This window comes from Bubalus bubalis, chromosome 3 (assembly GCF_019923935.1).
Source record: "Bubalus bubalis isolate 160015118507 breed Murrah chromosome 3, NDDB_SH_1, whole genome shotgun sequence".
Taxonomy (NCBI): Eukaryota; Metazoa; Chordata; class Mammalia; order Artiodactyla; family Bovidae; genus Bubalus; species Bubalus bubalis.
This window is the reverse complement of record NC_059159.1, coordinates 108,202,437-108,223,055: the sequence shown is the minus strand read 5'-3', so window position 1 is coordinate 108,223,055 and position 20,619 is coordinate 108,202,437. Positions and strand designations below refer to the sequence as shown.

The window sequence follows — 20,619 nt, the reverse complement described above, 5'->3', positions numbered from 1 at the left end:
CCCTAAGCCAAGCTCAACTACACTCCTGGCATCATAATCCAGAGGCTTTCTTCTCTTCCCGCAGGACTGGGCAGTTCCCCTCAAGGGCTGCACACGCGGTCAGCGCCGCTCCGGTCCGAACCCGAGTGGCTCACTCCCTAGTGGCGAAAACGCAGGCCTGCAGCCGGCTCCAGACATATCAGCAACCCTCTTTTCTTAGGGGGCCTTGACATATCAGCAACCCTCTTTTCTTAGGGGGCCTTGTGTGCCTGCCAGGCAGTGCAGTACAGGCATCATTTTAGGGGCTGGAGGAGCGGGAAAGCTCGGCAGTAACTCAGTTAAGGGAACACCCCTCAGGAGCAGACGCGGCGGCCGGGATTTGAGGTCCGGCGGCGCGGCCTGTTTCTGCGCGCAGACATTGGCTGCAGCAGCTGCTGAGGAAACCCGGGACCCTCTGGGCTTCCACCGAAGAGGGTGAAGATCCCTGTCAGTCCCCTCGGGGAAGCAGCCGCATTGCCCACTCCGTGAGGCGACGCGAAAGCCAGAGGGATGTCCCGGGAGCTCCGACGGAACCCGCGCACGCCAGGACGCGCCTGCCCGAGCTGAGGCGCGACAGGCAGCGACAGGCTGTAGAGCCCCTCACGCCCACCAGCCCTTGGGCTGGGGCGCTTCAGAGGCTGCGCGTGGAGGACGCCGCCCGGCTGCTTCGTGCTCGCGCGCCGCGCGTGCGCGCGGGTGGGCGTGGGAGGCAAGGGCGCTCCTAGCTCGCGCCGTGCGCTCGCGCTTCCCCCACCCCGCCCCGGCGCCCTCCCTCGCCAGCCTGCCGGCTCGGCCCTGGCGCGCGTCACGAGGGGCGGGAGGGTGGGGAGAAGGGGGTGGGGCCGCAGGACCGGAGGGGCCTGAGCGGCTGCTGCGAAGCCCCAGCCAGAGCTGGGCGAGGGCGGCTGCTGTCGCGGCGGCGGCGGCGGCGGGAGAAGATGGTGGCGCTGGAGGTAGGAGCGGCTGGAGAGGAGCTTTATTCCCAGACTTGGCACCAACGCTGTCGTTAGCGCCGCCTGCTCCTGCGGGCCCGCGGACCCAGCTGTCAGGCAAGGTACCACCTCCAGGGAGGGTTGGGTGAATGGGGGGGTCCCGGCGCTGATGCTGCCCCCGACGGGGCCCCCGTCCTCGCCGAAGGGCGCCCCCGGGCGCCTGCAGGGAACAATAGTGCGGATGAGAGGGGACAGCCGGCGACATCCAGGGAGGCAGTGCCTAGAGCCATCGAGCTAACGGGGCGGGGGAAGGGGGCGTTGAGGATACGGACGCCTGGTGTCCTGTGCGCGCTGACATGCCGTGCTTTCGGGGCAGCGGTAAGTCTGATGACAGTCATGGCAGGAGTGTGTGTGTGTGTGTGTGTGTGTGTGTAAAAGGTAGAGTCGAAGGGATGGGGATGGCGGACCGAAGGTGTTGGGGGATGGCATTTCCAGGAATCCCCGCTAGGATCCCTCAGCTCTCGGCGGACTCTCCGGGAGAAAAGAGTGTGGTGATGAAGTGAGCAGGATGCACTTGGTGTGTGAGTGTGGAGGGAGGCAGGGGCGTGGGTGCGGATTTGTAAAATCCCATGTGTGTGAATCTATGTGTGTATGTGTGTGTGTACTCGTATGACTGCAAACTGCTCTCCAAACCCAGAGATCTGTGGGTGCCCTGACTTGCTGTCACCCGCTGACTGTGGGACAATGTTATTTCTTCCCTGAAACTCTGTTCACAGTCTCTGTTCTGCTCCCGCCTGGGGATGGCCGGCTGTAGGGGTTCTCACTTCCCTTCGTTTCCCCTCATTTCCCCTTTTCCTTCACATGTCGCTTGAGATGGGGATGTGGAAGTGTGCATGTGGCTTTGGGCACATGGCAGGGAAACAGTATAATGGTTACCGTTCCTGGGCTTGCTGGCAGTCAGGTTTTGAAGGGAGCTTCCATCCTGTGACACTTCTTTCCTCAGCTCCTAGTCTGTAAGGGTCTTAGATGCCCTGACTCTGCAATTTCTATTGTTTTTCTCTTGTCTGACCTGAAGGAGAAGGGTCTTTAATGGCCACTGTCCCCACAACTTTGAATGTCAACTAAACCTTCTTGGTCCACATTTAAACACTGCAGATCTTATGGTTGAAGAATATGGTCTTTATCTTGGATCTTGTAGAATGAACTCTGAAGGTGTGTATGAGAGATGAGGGGGTAGTATTTTAACAGAAAAAAAAAAAAATCATTGAGAAACTGGTCCCCCGCCCACCCCTTGGTCAGCATCACAAGCAGGGCATTTTCCTTCGGAAAAGGGATACTTTATTTCTAATGCTAGTGGCATCCACTCTTCCAGCTTTCACAATGGCTAGGTGGTACCATGTATTATTGGGGAACTGAAATCCCCCAAGCTTCATAGTGATGGGGTCCCAGGTTAGTGAGTCTGCTTTCCTAGCCAGTGTAGCCTGCAAGTAGAAAATTTGGAGAATGTCAGGCTGGCAATAAGTCACCCAGTGGGAGCCAGGACACGGAATTGCATCCAGGGTCCATAGCTGTTTAATTGTCTCTGCGTGATAAAGATCCGCTTATGTGGGGTTGGGTTGAGAGAGACACGAAGGGAGATATTGTATTCATATGTGCGTCCACTGCAGTTTGACTCCCCAGCTCCTGTTTTTCTCCTGCAGTGTTTATAAGAATGATGCACCTTTACACTTTATATCTTGATACTTCTTTATTAAAATGTTGTGGAACTAGATTAACCTGCTTAGAACATATTTGAATCATAACACCTTAAATTCTACTGCATTGCTGTCAGAATCCAAACTGGCTGCCCCGGTCCTCTTGAAAAGCCTATAGCAGTCATAGCTACATAAGTAGGTATACAACATGTTGGCATCAGATGTTTCTTTCTCTTTTAAAAAAATTTTTGTTCTGTTTTGCAGAGGTTGCATTGAAAATAATAGAACCAGGGCTGTCCACATATGCTTTTTGTCTTCCCATTTGTCTTCTCTTAATTAATGATGATCTGTAGACCAGGTTTTCTTGGAGCTGTGAACATTAAAATAAATTTCCTCATGTCCTTCAAGTCAAGCCTTTTAAAATTTTAATGTGAGGTTGTTGGATCGCATCCAAAGTTTTATGATAGATTTATAAAAATGAATTTGGAATCTTAGTCCTTAACTCTCTTATTAGTTCTGCCAATTTCTTTCTGAGAAAAGGACTTTGGAATGTAAAAGGCATTCTAAGAGGTTTTTGCTATTTTTTTAAAGAAAAGCTTATATGTGCAAGTAAAATGCAGAGATATAAATGTCTTACCATAAAGTTTAAGAATATTAGGAATTATCAAGGTAAATAAACTGTTTAGAGAAAGAATAATTATACAACAGCACAATTGATGACTCAGGAATTAGTGATTTCCTTTCTAACCTGTGATAATTTTTAAAATTCGATGCCTGGCTTTCTAAAGATTGCACTATTAAGGTTAATGATACAGCTTGAATCCTGTAATTCAGTCTATAAATAGTTGTACCTTTTGCTGTAGCCTGAAGCAAGTCATTTGTTTTGCATGGATGTGTTTTCTTTCTTAAAGGAGCATTAATTCTGTTCTTTTCCACTATTGGGTCTCTTAAAGAAGCTTGTTTTTTAGAAGATTTGGGAATAAAAGACATCTGAAAATTGACCTGTGGGGTCAAAAGGAATAAACTGTGGTACCGTGGGCGAGATTGAACTTACATCCTATAAAGAAAAAGTAATTGTTGTTAAAATTGAGAGACTTTCAACCACTAAAATCCAGAGTTAACCCTTTAGGTTACAATCATTAATTTACAAATATTTGCTTGTTGCCTACAACATCTTAGGCAGTGTATACCTTTGGGTAGAGTTTGAGAAATGTTATGACGGCTGGAGATTTGAAAAATAAGGAGACCTCGATCCTGCCCAGAGGCAGTTCATGGCCAGGAAGGAGAGACAGGTCATGCAAGTAAAAATGGTGGAAAGTGGTGAAGTGCTGAAAAAGCTATATGCCTGTAGAGCTTTAGGAGTTCATGTGATACAACAATGACTTCAGAAGGAAGAATCAAGAAAGATTTGGAAGAATGAGCTTTTGAGCTGAGATTTAAATAGGTGGGTTTTGAGCTGGCAGGGAAGGAAGGGCATATTTGTAGGAGGAACAGCATAGCAGAGGCCTGGTGGTGGGAAGTGTGTGCCCATTCAGGGAATAGAATGAAAATGAAGTCGCTCAGTTGTGTCCAACTCTTTGTGACCCCATGGATTGTAGTCTACCAGGCTTCTCCAAATGGTGTGCTTAAAATTCTTTCTCAATTAAACTGGGGAGGGGGGGTAAAAAGAATGGTGTGTGCTGGAGCATAGGAGATGCCCAGAGAAGAAGTAAGAGATAAGGAAAAGACAGTCATTCAAGGTTGTGGGGCAACTTTTATGTGGATTTTATTCAGTTACTGCCAGGGAGCCTTGGAAGGTTTTTGAGGATGAAGGTTGACAGAACTATAACTGAGCTTCACAGTGACAATCTTGAATTGTGTTGGATGTAATGAAATGAGGAGAGAACGGCAGTAGGGAGACAAGATAAGCTCTGTTGTTAAATTAAGGGTCAGAGGAAATGAGAGAGTGGGAGGGAAGGGAGAGAGCAAACTCAAGAGACAGGGTACAAGAATAATCTGAACACTGATCAGGGAGATCAAAGGTCATTGTCAGGCTCAGCTGTGAGAATGATTGGGTCATTGTCAAGAAATCCTCCTTCAGAGGAGGATGAGGAAACTTCTTTATAAAGAAGTTTCATTTTGAGCCTGACAGGTTTGTCCAAATGAAGGGACTCCAGTACAGGTATAGGTTTTGGAGAGAGGTTGGAGCGACAAAGAGAGATTTGTAAGTCATTTATTTAGGAGCAGTTTTAATGTCTCAGGGGGGCTTTCCTGGTGGCTCAGAGGTTAAAACGTCTGTCTGCCATGCAGGATACCCAGGTTCCAACCCTGGTCGGGAAGATCCCCTGGAGAAGGAAATGGCAACATACTCCAGTATTCTTGCCTGGAGAATCCCATGGACAGAGGAGCCTGGTAGGCTGCAGTCCACAGAGTTGGACATGACTGAGTGACTTCACTCACTCACTTAACGTCTCAGGAATGACCGATAAAGAGAGTGGAGCAAGAAGAGGCAAAGGCTAAGGGTAGGCTCCTTGGAGGACATCTGGGTTGGAGGGGAAAAGAGAAAAAAGAGGTTATGAGCATTAAACAAGGGGCGGTTGGAGGAATGCGGTGGCAGTAGTGTGGTGTCATGGAAGCTGGGAAAGGTGAGGGAGTACCACCCTTCCTACATCACGCCCCAAGGGGGTGGAGGCCCAGGGAAGGAAGAGCCACTGGGTTTGACTTGGCTTTCCTTGATTATCCTGAGGCAGGTGGAAGTGCACCCAGGCTGTGAGGGATTGAATAGGGGAGGGTGATGCATATGGAGAGCAGCGAGGACAGACTTCCTTTTTTATAAGTAGGATGAAGGGGAGAGAGAGAGAGTTTGCTACATCAAAGGTAGGGCATGGTGTAGGGAAAGTAATGTCTTAGTATAGGGACACCTGAACGTACCTTATAAGTGGAGGAGAAGAAACCAGTGAAGGATAGAGATCAAAAGTGTAAGGGAGAGGGTAATGCGAACTAATGGGAGAGGCTAACTAATGGGGATGCTGATGGGAACATAATCTTTAAGATAGGACTCTTCAAGGGAAGGGCTCTTTTGGGACAGAAGCAGGGGAAATTTGAGACGAAAAGAAAGGAATTTGGCCATGGTCTTCTAAGTCAAGTCAGAGAGAGCTGGGCAGGGTTGAAGCCATGGGTAGAATAATAAAGACTTAGACCAAGTGTTGTGGGAATGTAGTGGTGAGTTAGTTAGGGGTAAATAAAAGATTATTACCTGACTATGAGGGCCTCCTGTGTTTGGAGAGCATAAATTTGTGGTAGAACCAATTAGTCCTATATAATTAAAGTTTGACAACTGCTTATGTAATTTTTGTTATTAAAATTAATAGCATCAAATGTTGTTAAATACAGTAGCTCCTCCTTCCCATAAACTCAATGAAAAGAGAAAAATGTTTGCCTTTAAAATTAGCTGAATAAAAGACCCCACCTGAAGTATTTCCTGTGAAGATTTTCTCTCAAGGATTGCTGACTTCAGTAAATAATGGAGGAAAATATAAGTGTTTTTGAAAAGATGAGCTTTCCCTATCTGCAGTGCCAACATATGGCAAAAGAAAAATCAAATATAGCTCTTCTCCCAACACCATGCCTATTGTAAGTGCTCAGTAAAGTTTTTTTGCATGAATACATGAATAAATTAATTTTTTGGTAAAGATAGGTATAGTATCTAAGATCTAAAATTTCAGGATTTCTTTCCTATTTACATCATGGACATTGAATAAGTTGCATTCCATGGCCTGTTCAAGTTCATGACAGCATTAAAACTTTTATTTATTCATACCTGCTACATACATTGAAGCTTTACAAATTTTTTTTCACGAAATAATTCTGTATGCTTTAGACCCTCAAAGGGGGTCTACAGGGTCATGTGTGATTCCAGACAAATTTATAGAAATCTGACTGTGGTGAGTGTTCATTTTGAGGTTTTAATGTTGAAATCATTTATTCATTCCTTCAACAAATGTTCTCTGAACATCTTCTCTCCACCACTCACTATTGTTGGTGCAAAGGATAGAGCAGGGGCAAGAAGGTCCCTACTACCACCGACATTTTAGAGGAAGGGATTAAAAAATAAATAAGCACATATATTTCAGGTGGCAGTGAGTGCTATGAAGAAGAAAGCAAGGAAGGAGTAGAGTGTGGAGTGTAGGGGTGGCTGTTACTTTATAGTGAGTGGTCAGGGAATGCCTTGAGCTCAGAGCTTAAAGAGTTGAAAGAGTGAGCCATGCAAGTATTTGGTTGGCCAAAAAGTTCATTTGAGTTTTTCTGACTGATGGGGCAGTAAGACCCGAACAAACTTTTTGACCAACCCAGTACTGGAGGTCAGGGCCTTCTAGGTAGTGAATGTCAAAGGGCCTGAGACAGGAACATGCTTGGCATAATCAGGTAAACCTTGCTGGTTTCCTTGCTTCTCCTGGCCGTGTAGTGTCACACAGATACATGGAGCTGTCACTTAGGGACCCTGCAATGTGATGCTTTGCCTTTCAGCATTGAATCAGTCACCTGTAAGGCTGTATCACACTACCATGTTCGGGCTGACCTGTGGGTGAGTCGGTGCTGGGTTTTTAAAAAGAGAATATGTCCTGAATCACTCATTTGAGTTAGAAAACTTGGAGAGTAGCTGTGTCTGAGTAGTGCTGAAATACTAGTCAGCTGGAAGTGGTCCCTTTCTTGAAACTGCACATTCACTCTTCTCTGGACTGAACCGTCTTCAGCCATAGGGTTTCTTTTCTTTTTCCGTATTTCATATCTCATTCTTAGGTCTAAGGCCTTTGAAACTAGAGCTCTGTTTTGTTCATCTGGGCATAGAAAAACCCTACAACCCATAGAAAAATTCCTTGCCTTAGTAAGGTATCATCAAATACTCATTGCAAAGAATGGATGAGACATTTCCAGGTATAAAGAATGGGGCTAAAGCTCTTTGACCTTGATCCCTGCAGACAGCTGTTTTTAAAAGAAGACACAAAATTTCCCCTTGGTGCTAAGTAGTTTATGTACTCATGGCCTGAGATGAAGACTTGGGTACAAATAGTCTGTTTGGGAGGTTATCTGAAGAAGCACAAATGAGGAATGGGAAAAAATGAGACAGGGAAGGAAGGAAAACAGGGAAGTAAGAAAAGAGGCAAGTTAGTGAGCAGATTACCATTGTGGGCAGCGGAGGCTCTATTCTTTATGATTGTCTACCAAGCAGTGGGGAAGGTGGGATTTTATCCCCCATTTAATCCTGGGGGCATCAAGTCCCAAGTACTTTAATGCTGCAAACTTTGTAGGCACTAGAGAAAACCCTTGTGGGTAGCTAAGCAGAGAGGCTGAGAGGGTGGAGGTAGGAAGCCGGCAATGTGTGGGGAGCTGTCCAGCAGAGCCACCCGTGAACTCACAGGTGGGCTAAAGGGGTATGCTGCTGCTGCTGCTGCTAAGTCGCTTCAGTTGTATCCGACTCTGTGCGACCCCATAGATGGCAGCCCACCAGGCTCCTCCATCCCTGGGGTGCTCCAGGCAAGAACACTGGAGTGGGTTGCCATTTCCTTCTCCAATGCATGAAAGTGAAAAGTGAAAGTGAAGTCACTCAGTCATGTCCGACTCTTCATGACCCCATGGACTGCAGCCTACCAGGCTGCTCTGTGCATGGGATTTTCCAGGTGAGAGTACTGGAGTGGGGTGCCATTGCCTTCTCCAAAGGGGGATGGGGGCAGCACAACAACATCTTCTTGTGCACATTGGCACAGGGATAGCATAGGGAATTTTTAATAGTAAGAATTTGTGGGATAGCAGTTACTGTTATTTTATTTTAGGGGTTTTAATATATTGTAGCAGCTTCCTGCTGTTCAAGTTTACTCATAAGCCAACTGTTGACAATCCTCAGTTATCTGGGATGCACATTACCATGTATGCCCATGTATAAAGTACCCTGGATTATAAGGTAGTACCCAGTTTTCCAGCTACCCAGAGGTAGTTTTTAAAAACTACCCAGAGGTAGTTTTTAAAAAGTCTTTACATCAACTTGAATATGCACATTGTAGTGATATAGGTAAAGGATATTTTTTATATTTAATAAATAATATTTTATTGTTAAATTTAATTTACTATAAATGTTTATACTATATTTAATAATAATCTATATTTATTAATTCACTTGCATATATTCTAAATCACTTTATATAAAATTAGCCATTTTAAAATATGACATTCTTCTACACTCACATTTTACAAAATCATTTATTCAAATGTTTTACATGCTGCTTTGACCAGCATCTTTTTCATCTTTAAACACCACTTTTGGCATATTCACATCTATCTAACTTGTATGTCATAGAGTACTTTTGAATTTGCATGTGATGCTGTCCTTCCATGGGGTGCTGCCCTTAATTCTAAGCCCTGTATGCCTGTTCACACAGTGTAAAGACAGCTGTTTTTTTGCTGTCTTCCTATAGGTATATATTCATACCCTCTACAACCCAGCCCTTCTGCATGATTTGTGTAAAGTCATCCAATACAGGCAATTATGAAGGAATATTTACTTAAATTGGTGTTAAAATCTTGACTCCCTTCATTCATTCACCTATTCTGTTTCAATCCCATGACCTCTATAGGCACCCCTATCTAGTTTTGATTGCAGTTGTTTCTGGCTGTCTGATCCAAACAGTTCTCAGGTGACCTCTGAAACCTACATCTTTTCATAAAACTTTCAGTCTTACCAAGTAAATTTTTTGACATGGCTTTTCCCTTTAAAATCAGTGGCCATCACATCCACTATTAATGAATTGCTTGATTTTAATTCCTGTTATCTTGGAGATAATAAGCTTTTTGGCATTCAGAAGAGAGTAACTGAGAGAATGGCTCTTAGTAAGGGAGACTTTATATGGAGTTAAACACAAGATGACTTTCTCTTTTCTGAAATCTCACTTTTTGGGGGGATTAGGAATCTCATTTTGTGTATGCCATGTCATCATGGGAGGTTGTTGAGGTGTGGTGATCCTTGCCTAGTAAGTTTCCTCTCCAACCTCCTCTTCTTCTGCTCTATGGTGGATTAATTAGTGTGAAAAATACAGTAATGATTTTGTTTCACTGAGCAGTTGATAAACCGTTGTTCTGAACAATGTGACCATTTACGTTTCTGACTTTTGATAAATTTTGTATCTCACGTTCAATTCCATATTGATTGACAGATACACTTTATTTTCGAGAAGAGGTGTACTTGACAAGATGTGCATAAATCCTTTTTCATGTGAATGGTAGCATATCTTAAATTCAGAGGAAGAGCTTATCATTGAAAGACATTCCACTTATCAGCAATAATTACCCTCTTATGTGGCTAGTCAATGAATTAGGATTTTTATACTGGTCTTACTATGTGTATCACACTCTATTTCAGTGCCTTTAAACTTGTTTAACCAAGACCTCTCGTGAGAATATAGTTTGTATCATAGCCTAACAATATAGATGAGTGTGTTTAAACACACACACACACAAACATATCACTGAAACAAAAATATCACTTGGCGATACTAGTCCTTTATTATATGTGAAGCACTTGGATATTTCTGTTCTATTCCATTCTATTCTATATGATTGTCAACTCACTAAACTTATTTCAATTCTAATGGTTCCTGACATGCAGTTGAAGAAACACTGTTCTATTGTATTACATCCATCAGAAGAGTGCTTGTTTCCTTATAGCGTGAAATAATTTCACATCAGAGGATTTTTAAAATTTGTTTCAAATTATTAGCATATCTGTATATTTGGTAGTATGAGTGTAGGAGGTCACAAGAATACTAAAGGGAAATTTATTTTTGAGTAGATGTTTTATTTCCAAAAGAAAAACTATTAGTGTGGAATGTGGAGTCAGACAAGTGGATTGGTTCTTAGATCTAGCAGCTTCCTAGGCTGTACAAATCGTGCTCAGCTCCTGGGTCCTGACTACATGGCTGGACTGGCCGGCATTCCCAGTCTGGCTCATCTCTCCTCACAGTTCTTTCCTGCCCCCTCCTTTCCTGCTTCTTTCCCAAGCCACCACCCCCAAATCTCAGGAGTGCTAGATATTCAGTTCAATTACTTCCTTCTCAATTTCAACCTAATATATTTCTTCCTAGATGTGAAACTACTTTTTACACCCACTTCTCTTCCAAATAACTTGAAAGTACAGGAATCTTTTTTTTCCCTGAGCTCATACCTGGCATGTGTGTCGGGGGCAGGGTGGGGAGGGGGTCCTAAAGAAGCGAGAATTTGTTCCACAGGTGGAATGTTTCCATAGTGTTAGGTGGTATGAAAGTCTAATCTAGTCTGGTGTTGAGGTGTGATTACACTCTTTATGGCTCTCCTGTTGTCTAGTAGAAGGACATGTCAGTTCCTATTTTCAAAGCCTAATAGGCAGGAATAGAGACGCAGACATAGAGAACAGACTTCTGTACATGGGGAGCAGGGAGGGAAGGGGAGTGTCGGACAAACTGAGAGAGTAGCACTGACATATATACACTACCACATGTAAAATAGAGAGCTAGTGGGGAGCTGCTGTATAGCCCAGGGAGCTCAGCTCAGTGCTCTGTGAAGACCTGGAGCGGTGGATGGGAGAGTGCAGTGAGATGGAGGCTTAAGAGGGAGGGAGTGTATGTAAACTTACAGCTGATTCACATTGTTGTATGGCAGAAACTAACACAACATTATACAGCATTTTTACTGCAATAATGAAGAAAAAAACCTCAATAGGTTCCCCATCCAGTAAATGAAAGCAAGTTAACATCATAGCTACAGAGTGCCAGGCCTTGTGCTGAGCACTATACACAGTTAACTCACTTGATTCTTATACTGACCTCACCTACTCTTCATAACCGTATCAGAAGACTTAGATTACAGATGGGACCTGAGGCTCTCAGAGGTTCTATCAGTGACTAAAGGACAGGGCAAGAGGGCCTCACCTTGGGTCCAGGGATGGGAGCAGGCCCTGACGGCCCCTGTCCCCTTTGTCCTGGGGCCCAGCAAAAGCCCCCCACCCCACCTGCCCAGCTGGACGCCCTTGTTTGTGATGCCCTGTCCCACCTGGGATGTTTGTGTGTGGGCAGCTGTTGCACCAGCATCTCTCCAGTCTCTACCTGCTGTGATGGAAAGGCTCAAGATGGAGGGAGCGTGGTGCTTCCATTCATTAGCTGCCAACATTGATCAAGTCTCTCTTGACTGAGCTGAGCCTCAGCTTCCGCAGCAGTAAAAGGAGGGATGATGAAACCTACCCTTCCCTTCTCTTCCCACACAGGGCCACTGGACTATCAAGGGCTCTAGGAAAGTAAGGGAGGTGTGTCACTCCCCTCATGATGACCTTGGGCATATGTGACATCTCCCCACTCTAAACCAGGGGTCAGCATATTCTTTCTGAAAGGGCCAGATAGTAAAAAAGGTTCCATGGGGCCGTACAGTCTCTGTCACCTGTCACAACTTCTCAGCTCTGCTGAGGTGGTACAAATGCTGTGGGCAACGTGTAAGGCAGCGAGCAGGGCAGTGCTCCAATAAAACTTTATTTCTGGATGCTTAAATTTGAATTTCGTATCACTTTCACTTGTCACAAAATTTTGATTCCTCCCTTGATTTTTTTCCAGCCATCTGAAAATGTAAAACCATTCCCAACTCCCAGGCACTGGGCCAGATACGTTTCCTGGAACTGAGCTTGCTGACTCCTGGTGTAAATGCTCACAGCCCTGGGTACCACTGGTTAGACAGCAACTGCAGTTCACTTTGGACTGCAGCACTGTGTGCTTACTTTATTCCATCCCTCTCTTGTCCTTCCACAATATACACCCACCCACTGACCTTTTTTCTCATCTTCTTTAGCACTGCGAGAGCTAACAGCGTATGGATACTCTGCACATACATATATGCACATATAGTATATGCTGAATACATATTTGTTGAATATATGGTCTATATAATAAGAAAATATGTTGTTTTTCTGTGTATCTTATTTTTCCATCTTTAAAAGGAATTCTGTCTATTCTCTAGTGAACCTTTAGGAATGGTTGAGTTAACATTTTGTAATTAAATTTAAGGGCTTTAGCAATCATGTTCCCCCCTCCCCCACTATTAACCAAAAAAGGAAAAGAATGTCAGGGAAGAAAGAAGAGAAAAGCAAACAGACAAAACAAAGCCAACATTTCGACACGAAAAGGGCTTATGAGGGAATAACTGAAGTGGCTAAACGTTTAGCTTTGGTCCCTGAGGCTTTCTGTCACTGTTGGAGCCCTGGAGGCTGATGTGCTTTGAGCCTTAGCTGCCAGCAGCCCGGCTTTTTGCTGTGCTTTACCCAAAATTTAATTCAGGGGTCAGAACTCTGCATTAGGCATAAATAAAGATAGAATGATAAAATGTACTGTGTCTTTTCATCTATATTTTCTCAACATGTATCAAGGAGTCACGTCTCTTTAAGAGCAAAGCCTTGAACACAACTCCCATTTTATTTCTTAGTAGGTATGTAGGACAAGGAAATGGCAACCCACTTCAGTGTTCTTGCCTGGAGAATCCCAGGGACAGGGGAGCCTGATGGGCTGCCGTCTATGGGGTCCCACAGAGTCGGACACGACTGAGCGACTTCACTTTCACTTTTCACTTTCATGCATTGGAGAAGGAAATGGCAACCTACTCCAGTGTTCTTGCCTGGAGAATCCCAGGGACGGGGGAGCCTGATGGGCTGCCATCTATGGGGTCCCACAGAGTCGGACACGACTGAAGCGACTTAGCAGCTGCTGCAGCAGCAGGCTCAGGAGTGAAAGCATTAGGAAATACATAAATCTAAAATTTTCTTCTCAAAATGAGATGGGCAAAAGCTGGATGGCGAAATTACAGTGTGCATGTGTGTTATTTTTCCAAATAGTCTGTTACTCTGTGTTCTGTCATGAAGAAACTATATATGTGTGTGTATGTGTGTGTTTAAGGGGTGAGAAGAAAGGAATGTGCTAGAAGGTTGTAACCAAAATCATTAATAGTCTATACCCCTTATTAAAATTTGTTAAGGAAAAGAACAATTAGGTTAGCTTTCAAATAAGCCCTTGTCTTTTTTAGTCTGCAAAAATGTGTTAACCTGGAGAAAAGATCCATGGTTGATGTACAAGAAATTATTAAGTGTGCTTTCAGCTTGGTATAAATTGCTACTGCTCCGGTAGATGCTGTCTAGCCTTGAAGACAGCATGTTAAGCCAGTGTTAGAGGTGCATATTACATTTAAGTTGTGTGAGGTATTCAAAGCCTGCTTGGGGAAGAATGGAGGCTGAGGGGCTTAGGATGTTGTTTGCTGTTGTGTCTGAGCTGCTCCCAGTGAGACACAACATACCACTTACTGGCAGTGCAAAGACTGATTTCAAAATTGTTCTCAGTAGATGAAGGCACAGGGGTCTGGGTGGAGGGGGGCAGGCTTACCTGAGAACTGCAAGGTGTGGAGGGGGTGTAATTAACCATCTGTCTGCAGTTTCTTGTATGGAATGAGGCTCCCCTTGACGAAGTGAAGAGACTGTACTTATGAAGGTGGATGATTAAGGTTTTGTTCATTATATTATCTGCACAGTGAGTCTTACTTTTTCTTCTTTTCCTGAGTTAAATTTTTTCCTCTCTTACCACCCCCTCCTTCTTTTTTCCATTCGGGGAATTACAGCGGGCTTGTTTATATCTCGCTTATTTGGATGGCTCCCTTCCATGCCAGAAGTTTTCAGCTAATGTCTGGTCATCATGGATTGTCCATTCATATTAGGGCTGTGACATGGGAGATGGCCAAGCGTCTGTATTAGTTGGCAGGGTTTGTAAAGGTCTTAGGTTGGGCCCCCCAGAACAGAAACTATGAAGAGGGTTGGTATGTTCAGTCACTGCTTTATTAAGGAGATGCTCCGGGAAGAGAAGCAGGGTGCGGGGGCGGGGAGGGTGTCGGTCAGACAAGGGCGTGATCTCAAAGGCTTGAGGGTGGGGAAGCTCTGGTATGATATGGTCTCAGGACTGTCCCTACCAGAGTCGGTGGCTTTGGTGGTACGTACTGCATACCTGTCAGTCACTGGGTAAGGGTCTTGGGCACTGAGAGGGGACTGTGGGGAGGGGAACATACATCCTCAGGTATTTCTGGTTCTCTATATGAAAAGGCAAAGCTGGTCAATGAGTCATGGATGCTGGCTATTGACCAGGTGAGGATTTGGATGTGATACCAACATTGTCCACCACCAGACCAGTAGCTGCTTTTTACAGTGGTCAACCAAGGAGCCAGTTCAGCGCTTCCCTGGGAATCCCCATAGGCCACTCTCTTTCCTGAGAAGTGGCTGCTGGCTTCTGGTGATATGTGTGTGTCACATGGAGCAGAGGTCTGGGATCCAACTGTCTGGTTACAGAGAAAAAGGCCTGTTTTCCAGAGCCTTGTATACCTCCATCCTTTGCCAGGCCTGTATGCCTGGCCAGGGATTCTACAGTCTAGTTGTTTCCAAAGAAATGTGTTAAAAATCTCTTGTTTGTGGCTATTCTCTCTCTGTTTCTCTTAATAAAATGTATGTGGTCAAGTTGCCACCTTTAACCAGAGCTACTCAAAATAAAAGCTAAAGCAGAATTGTGGACTGAAAAAACGTATCTGTTTTCTCAGTGGATCTGTTTTCTCTTCCCCATTGGAATACAATCCTGCACAGGTCCTTTTGATTTCCCTCTCTTGAGTGGTGTGAAGTCAAAACCAGCTTATTAATCACATAATACAGTCCAGTGTAATAATAAAAATTCCAAACCCCTGCCTCATTCTTGACTTTTAAAAATTGCAGTGAAACCTGAACACAGTACAGAAATCTCAAGTGTGCAGTTTGTTGAATCTTGTGTATCTGAAAACCCATATAATTGGCACCTAGATGAGACACAGAACACATCCTGCCCCTCCTCCACTTCCCCCAAGCTCCCTCATGGCCATTTCTAGTTAATATCACCTGCAGCCCAAAGGTAACCACTGCTCTGTCTGACCTCTATCACCATGGAGTATTTTGCTTGCTTTTAACTTCATACACATGGAATCCTTGAGTATGTAACCTTTTGTGTCTGCCTTTTTTGTTCAATATTTTTTAGAGATTCATCCATGTTGTTTTATGTATCAGTAGTTCATTCCTTTCTGTTGTGGTTTGATAACCCATTGTGTGGGGTTTCCCCAGTTACTCAGCAGTAAAGAATCCTCCTGCAGTATGGGAGATGCAGTTTGATCCCTGGGTTGGGAAAATCCCTTGGAGGAGGGCATGGCAACCTACTCCTGTATCCTTGTCGGGAAAATCACACGGACCAAGGAGCCTGGTGGGCTGCAGTCCATGGGGTCACGAAGAGTCAGACACAACTGAGCATGAGCATGAATCTGTTGTGTGAATATACTTAGTTTATTCTCTGATCTTCTATTGGACACTTAGGTTGTCTCACTGAAGATTCTTAAACATTTTGGTGCACATAAGCATTCATTTCTGTAGGAGTGAAATAGCTGAGTCATGGAACAGGTATATGTTTAGGTTTTGAGATATGGCCCAAAGGTTTTACAAAGTGGTGGACCAATTTACTCCCCCAACAGCAGCTTATGAGAGCTGTGGTTGGTCCCCATCCTCATCAGCACCTGGTCTCATATCATTCATTTAGCTCTAGCCATTCTGGTAGGTGTGTTGTTGTTGAGTTTCTAAGTCGTGTCTAACTCTTTGCAACCCCATGGATTGTAGCATGCCAGGCCTTCCTGTCCCTCACTGTCTCCCAGAGTTTGCCCAGGTTTCTGTCCCTTGAGTTGGTGATGCTATCCAACCATCTCATCCTCTGCCACCCTCTTCTCCTTTTGCCTTCAATCTTTCCTAGCATCAGGGTCTTTCCCAGTGAGTCAGCTCTTCTCATCAGGTGGTCCAAGTATCGGAGCTTCAGCTTCAGCATCTTTTCTTCCCTTGCTTTCTCTACGAACCAGCAAATGTTGGTTCCTCTGCCTTTTCTGTACATCTTGAAGTTCTCAATTCAAGTACTGCTGAAGCCTACCTTGAAGGATTTTGAGCATAACCTTACTAGGATGGGAAATGAGTGCAATTGTCTGGTAGTTAGAACATTCTTTAGCACTGCCATTATTCGGGATTGGAATGAAAACTGACCTTTCAGGTGCGTAGTGGTGTTAAATATGTCTAGTGTTAAACTTCTCCTCCAGCTCAAGCAGGCTGCTTCCATGGAGCCCACAGGAAATACACACTGCTGTTCCAGTGGCAGTTGATGTGCCTTTTGCTGCAAAGACAGCCCTCTCTCTCTTTGCCCTGCTGATTTTGACTACCTTCTTGATTTCTCATAGCAAGAATCAGACAACAACATCCTGGGTCCCACAAACTCCAGAGAGCCCACATCAAGCTCCCAGAGTTTTTCTTGAAGCCTCTTTACTTTCTGTGTTAGTCTACTAGGGCTGTCATAACAGACTACTGTAGACTGAGTGGCTTGGCCAACAGAAATTCAGTTTCTCACAGTTCTAGAGGCTGAAAGTTGAGGATCAAGGTGTCAGCAGGCCTTTCTCCTCAGCTTGCAGACAGCCACCTGGTCGCCATGTCCTCGCATGGGTTTTTCTCATTAGGGCACATACTTGATATCACTTCCTCTTCTTAAAAGGACCCCAGTCATGTTCTGTTATGTCTCCAGCCTTATGATGATATTTAACTTCAATTACCTCTTTAACGGTCCTATTTCCAAATACAGTCACGCTGGGGGTTGGAGCATCAACACATGAAGGGCGAGGGGCACACAGTTCATTCTGTAACACTTAGTTTGGTGTGTACATGGAAAGAGCTGTCTGCCAACTCTGCAGCAATGTGTGAAGAACTCAGATGGCGGTCAGTTTTCTTAAATCAGTGTACAGTTGGTCATGATTTAAACTATTAGGAAGATTTTTTTTTAATAATAGGAGTAAAACACATACAGTGAGGTACATAAAATACATACATCTTTAGTGTACAGTTTAAGGAATTTTCCATGTGTATAAACCTGAGTAACCACCCCCCAAATCAGGATGTAGAACACTGCCAGCACCCCATAGATTCCCCCCAGTCTATACCTGTTCCTGTCTCCCCAGAGGTAAACACTGTTGTGATTTCTACCGTCATTTATCAGATTTGATGATTCTTGACTTCATCTAAAAAGAATCACTTATGTACTTCTTTTTTGTACAGATTATTTTACTTGGCATAATATCTATGAGATAAGTGCATGTTATTATGTGTAACAGTGGTCATTCTTCTCATTGCTATATGGTATTCAGTTGTATAAATACATAATGATTTGTTAATCTCTGCCTGCTGATGGACATTTGAGTTTTCAGTGTTTTGACTATATGAACAATGCTGCTATGAACATTCTTGTGTATATCTTTCTGCCTTTTTTCCTATTTTTTGAGTATGTATTTAGGAACAGAATTCCTTGATCATAAGGATAAGTGTGTGTCTAATTAGAAACATTTTAATCAGTTGTTTTTGTGAATACCTTTCTGTTTGATGTAATCTTAACATATCCTCTTCACAACTCAAGGATAGATATAGGTATACTACTCTGCTTTAAGGCAGAGATATGTTTTGTTGATTCTTTTCTGATTAATTTTATTGTCTACTTCAGTTAACAGAATGTGATTTTGTTATTTTATATATCAAAGGTAAATGAGGCATATGCTTGTGAATTCACTGGACACTGAACAGGTTATTCATGCATATTTGAAGAGTGTTTTTGTCACACTCTGTTAAGAAGTTAACAACCATCCACTAACACATTTTGTTTGCTTTATCTGAATCAACAAGGTTATAGATTTGGAATACTTTCATTGAAAATAGTTTTATGTACAACAGAACAAGCCAGTGCATATTTTAGTTTTTAGCATCTTAGCTTTAAACATTAATTGAGCCCCATTCTAATCAAAGTATATTTATTTTCACTAGAATACTGTAAAACAGCTTTAAAAAAAACAGTAATAATAGAAAGGAAAACATTTATATATTAAGTCATATAATATGTTAAGTAACCTAAAACACTGCTCAAAGCACTTGATGTACATTAATTCATTTAATTCTCACAACAACACTTGCTATTATTATATACATTTTATAGATGAGGATACCGAGGCACAGAGAGGTCAAGTGACTTGCCTAATAGGTAGCCAGGATCCAGAGTATGTACATATATAACCACTATACCACGCTGCCTTTTAACTCATTTTTTTATCTTTCTGTTTATACATGGTGGAGGGGGCTGTGGGAAACAGCATTCCTGCTTTCTTAGTTCTTAGAAGTTTTCTCAGTTTGGATTAAAGCTGTTGCAGTTAAAGTCTTTATTATTGAACAGATTCCATTAATCAGATGCCTAAAGGATGCCAACCTGCTCTCACTGTCTTGGAAAAAAATCAGATTAAAAGAACACCAACAGAAATAGAGTTGTGCATGCATGCTCAGTCACTTCAGTCATGTCCGACTCTTTGTGACCATATGGACTGTAGCCCTTCAGGCTCCTCAGTCCGTGGGATTCCCCAGGCAAGAATACTGGAATAGGTTGCCATGACCTCCTCTAGGGGATCTTCTGACCCAGAGATCGAACCCGCGTCTCCTGCATCTCCTACACTGCAGGCAGATTCTTCACCACTGAGCAACCAGGGAAGCCCAGAAATAGAGTTGCAGGTATAGAAAGCAAACCTGTGGTTACTAGGGTATAAGTGGGGGAGGGATAAACTGGGAGACTGGAATTGACACATCCAAACTACTACATTTAAAACATAACTAATAAGGACCTGCTGTATAGCACAGGGAACTCACCTTAATACTCTGTAATGGTCTATATGAGAAAAAGAACCTAAAAAAGAGTGGGGGGAAAAATATATATATATACAAACACACCTGGAACCAACATGACGCTGTAAATCAACTTTACTCCAATAAAAATTTTAAAAAAAGAATACCTCTCTCCCTCCTTCCCACACTTTAAGCCTTTGGGTTATATTGGGGAAATCTGTTAAGGGAAGAGCCTGGATGTTCCTGCAGATCCTCTGCAGCCCTGAAAGACTGACCTCCGTATGGCTGGAGAATGATGCTCAGCAACAGAGGTCTTAACCCCCATGATCTGAGCACTAACCCCTTTCTCACGTTCACTCTTCATCACATTCATCCTACACATATTTGGTGGGCATGGACAGTGAGCCAACCCTGTGCAGGTTCCAGGGGTTTATTGGAGTGGAGCCCTATTCTTTAGGGAGCTAATTTAAAGTTGAGCACAGGAGATAGGTACTTACACAAACCATAGAAATGTCATTGCTGTTCTTGCACCTGATGTGTGCTGTGAAGGACAGTTAAGATTGCTTGTGTGTGACAGGGAGCCAGCCCTGCTGGGGTCTCTCAAGAAGGGCTTCTGTATGTGCAGAAGTAACTGAGGTGGGGAAATAGTCACAGGCAGAAGGGAGAGGGTGCACCAGAGTCCTGGGAAGGGGAGGGGACAGCTGCCTGCACACTGAGGACAATAGGGAGTCGTCTAAATGTTTCAAATAAAGGAAAGCCATGGTCAGATGTGTGCTTTCTGAGATAGCAGATTGGGAAGAGGGCTCAAGGGAAAGCCCATTTGTAAACATTTTGCAAAAGGGAAGGTGATTCCCATTAGAGCCCATCACAGACTCTAAAGGGGGAGGTCGTGGTTTGGGAAATGCTGGCAGAAGAGCTGGGAGATGGACAGACAGGAAAGATATTGAGCAGGTAAAGTCATCAGGACCTGGGGATGGAGGCAAGGGCATCACAGCCTGCTCCTAGGTTCTGTTTTGTGCTTCTAGAGGGATGGGGTCTCCAGTTACTGAAATAAGAGATGGAAAAATGGAAAGTGACTCATTGGGAGAGTGGGCAGGGAGCCAAGAGGACACTGACTGTAAGGTGTCTGTGAGGTCTGCAAGAACAGGTGAAAGGTGGGTGCTTGGATATGGATGTCTAGAACCTAACGAGAGATCCAGACTAGAGATCA

At 44.0% G+C, this 20,619-nt stretch overlaps 1 protein-coding gene across 5 annotated transcripts in view; it reads left to right on the top strand.

Annotated features, from left to right (window-relative positions):
- The first annotated feature begins 855 nt into the window (after positions 1-855).
- Positions 856-20,619, top strand: part of APBA1 (amyloid beta precursor protein binding family A member 1) — a 237,989-nt gene continuing 218,225 nt past the window's right edge. For 2 of the 5 annotated variants that reach the window (XM_025281595.3, XM_025281594.3), the window contains exon 1: positions 856-1,072. The gene's annotated coding sequence lies outside the window, so the exon portion shown is untranslated. The remainder of the gene's footprint in view (positions 1,073-20,619) is intronic. The other 3 variants (XR_006549929.2, XM_006050144.4, XM_006050145.4) reach the window with 3 other exon arrangements.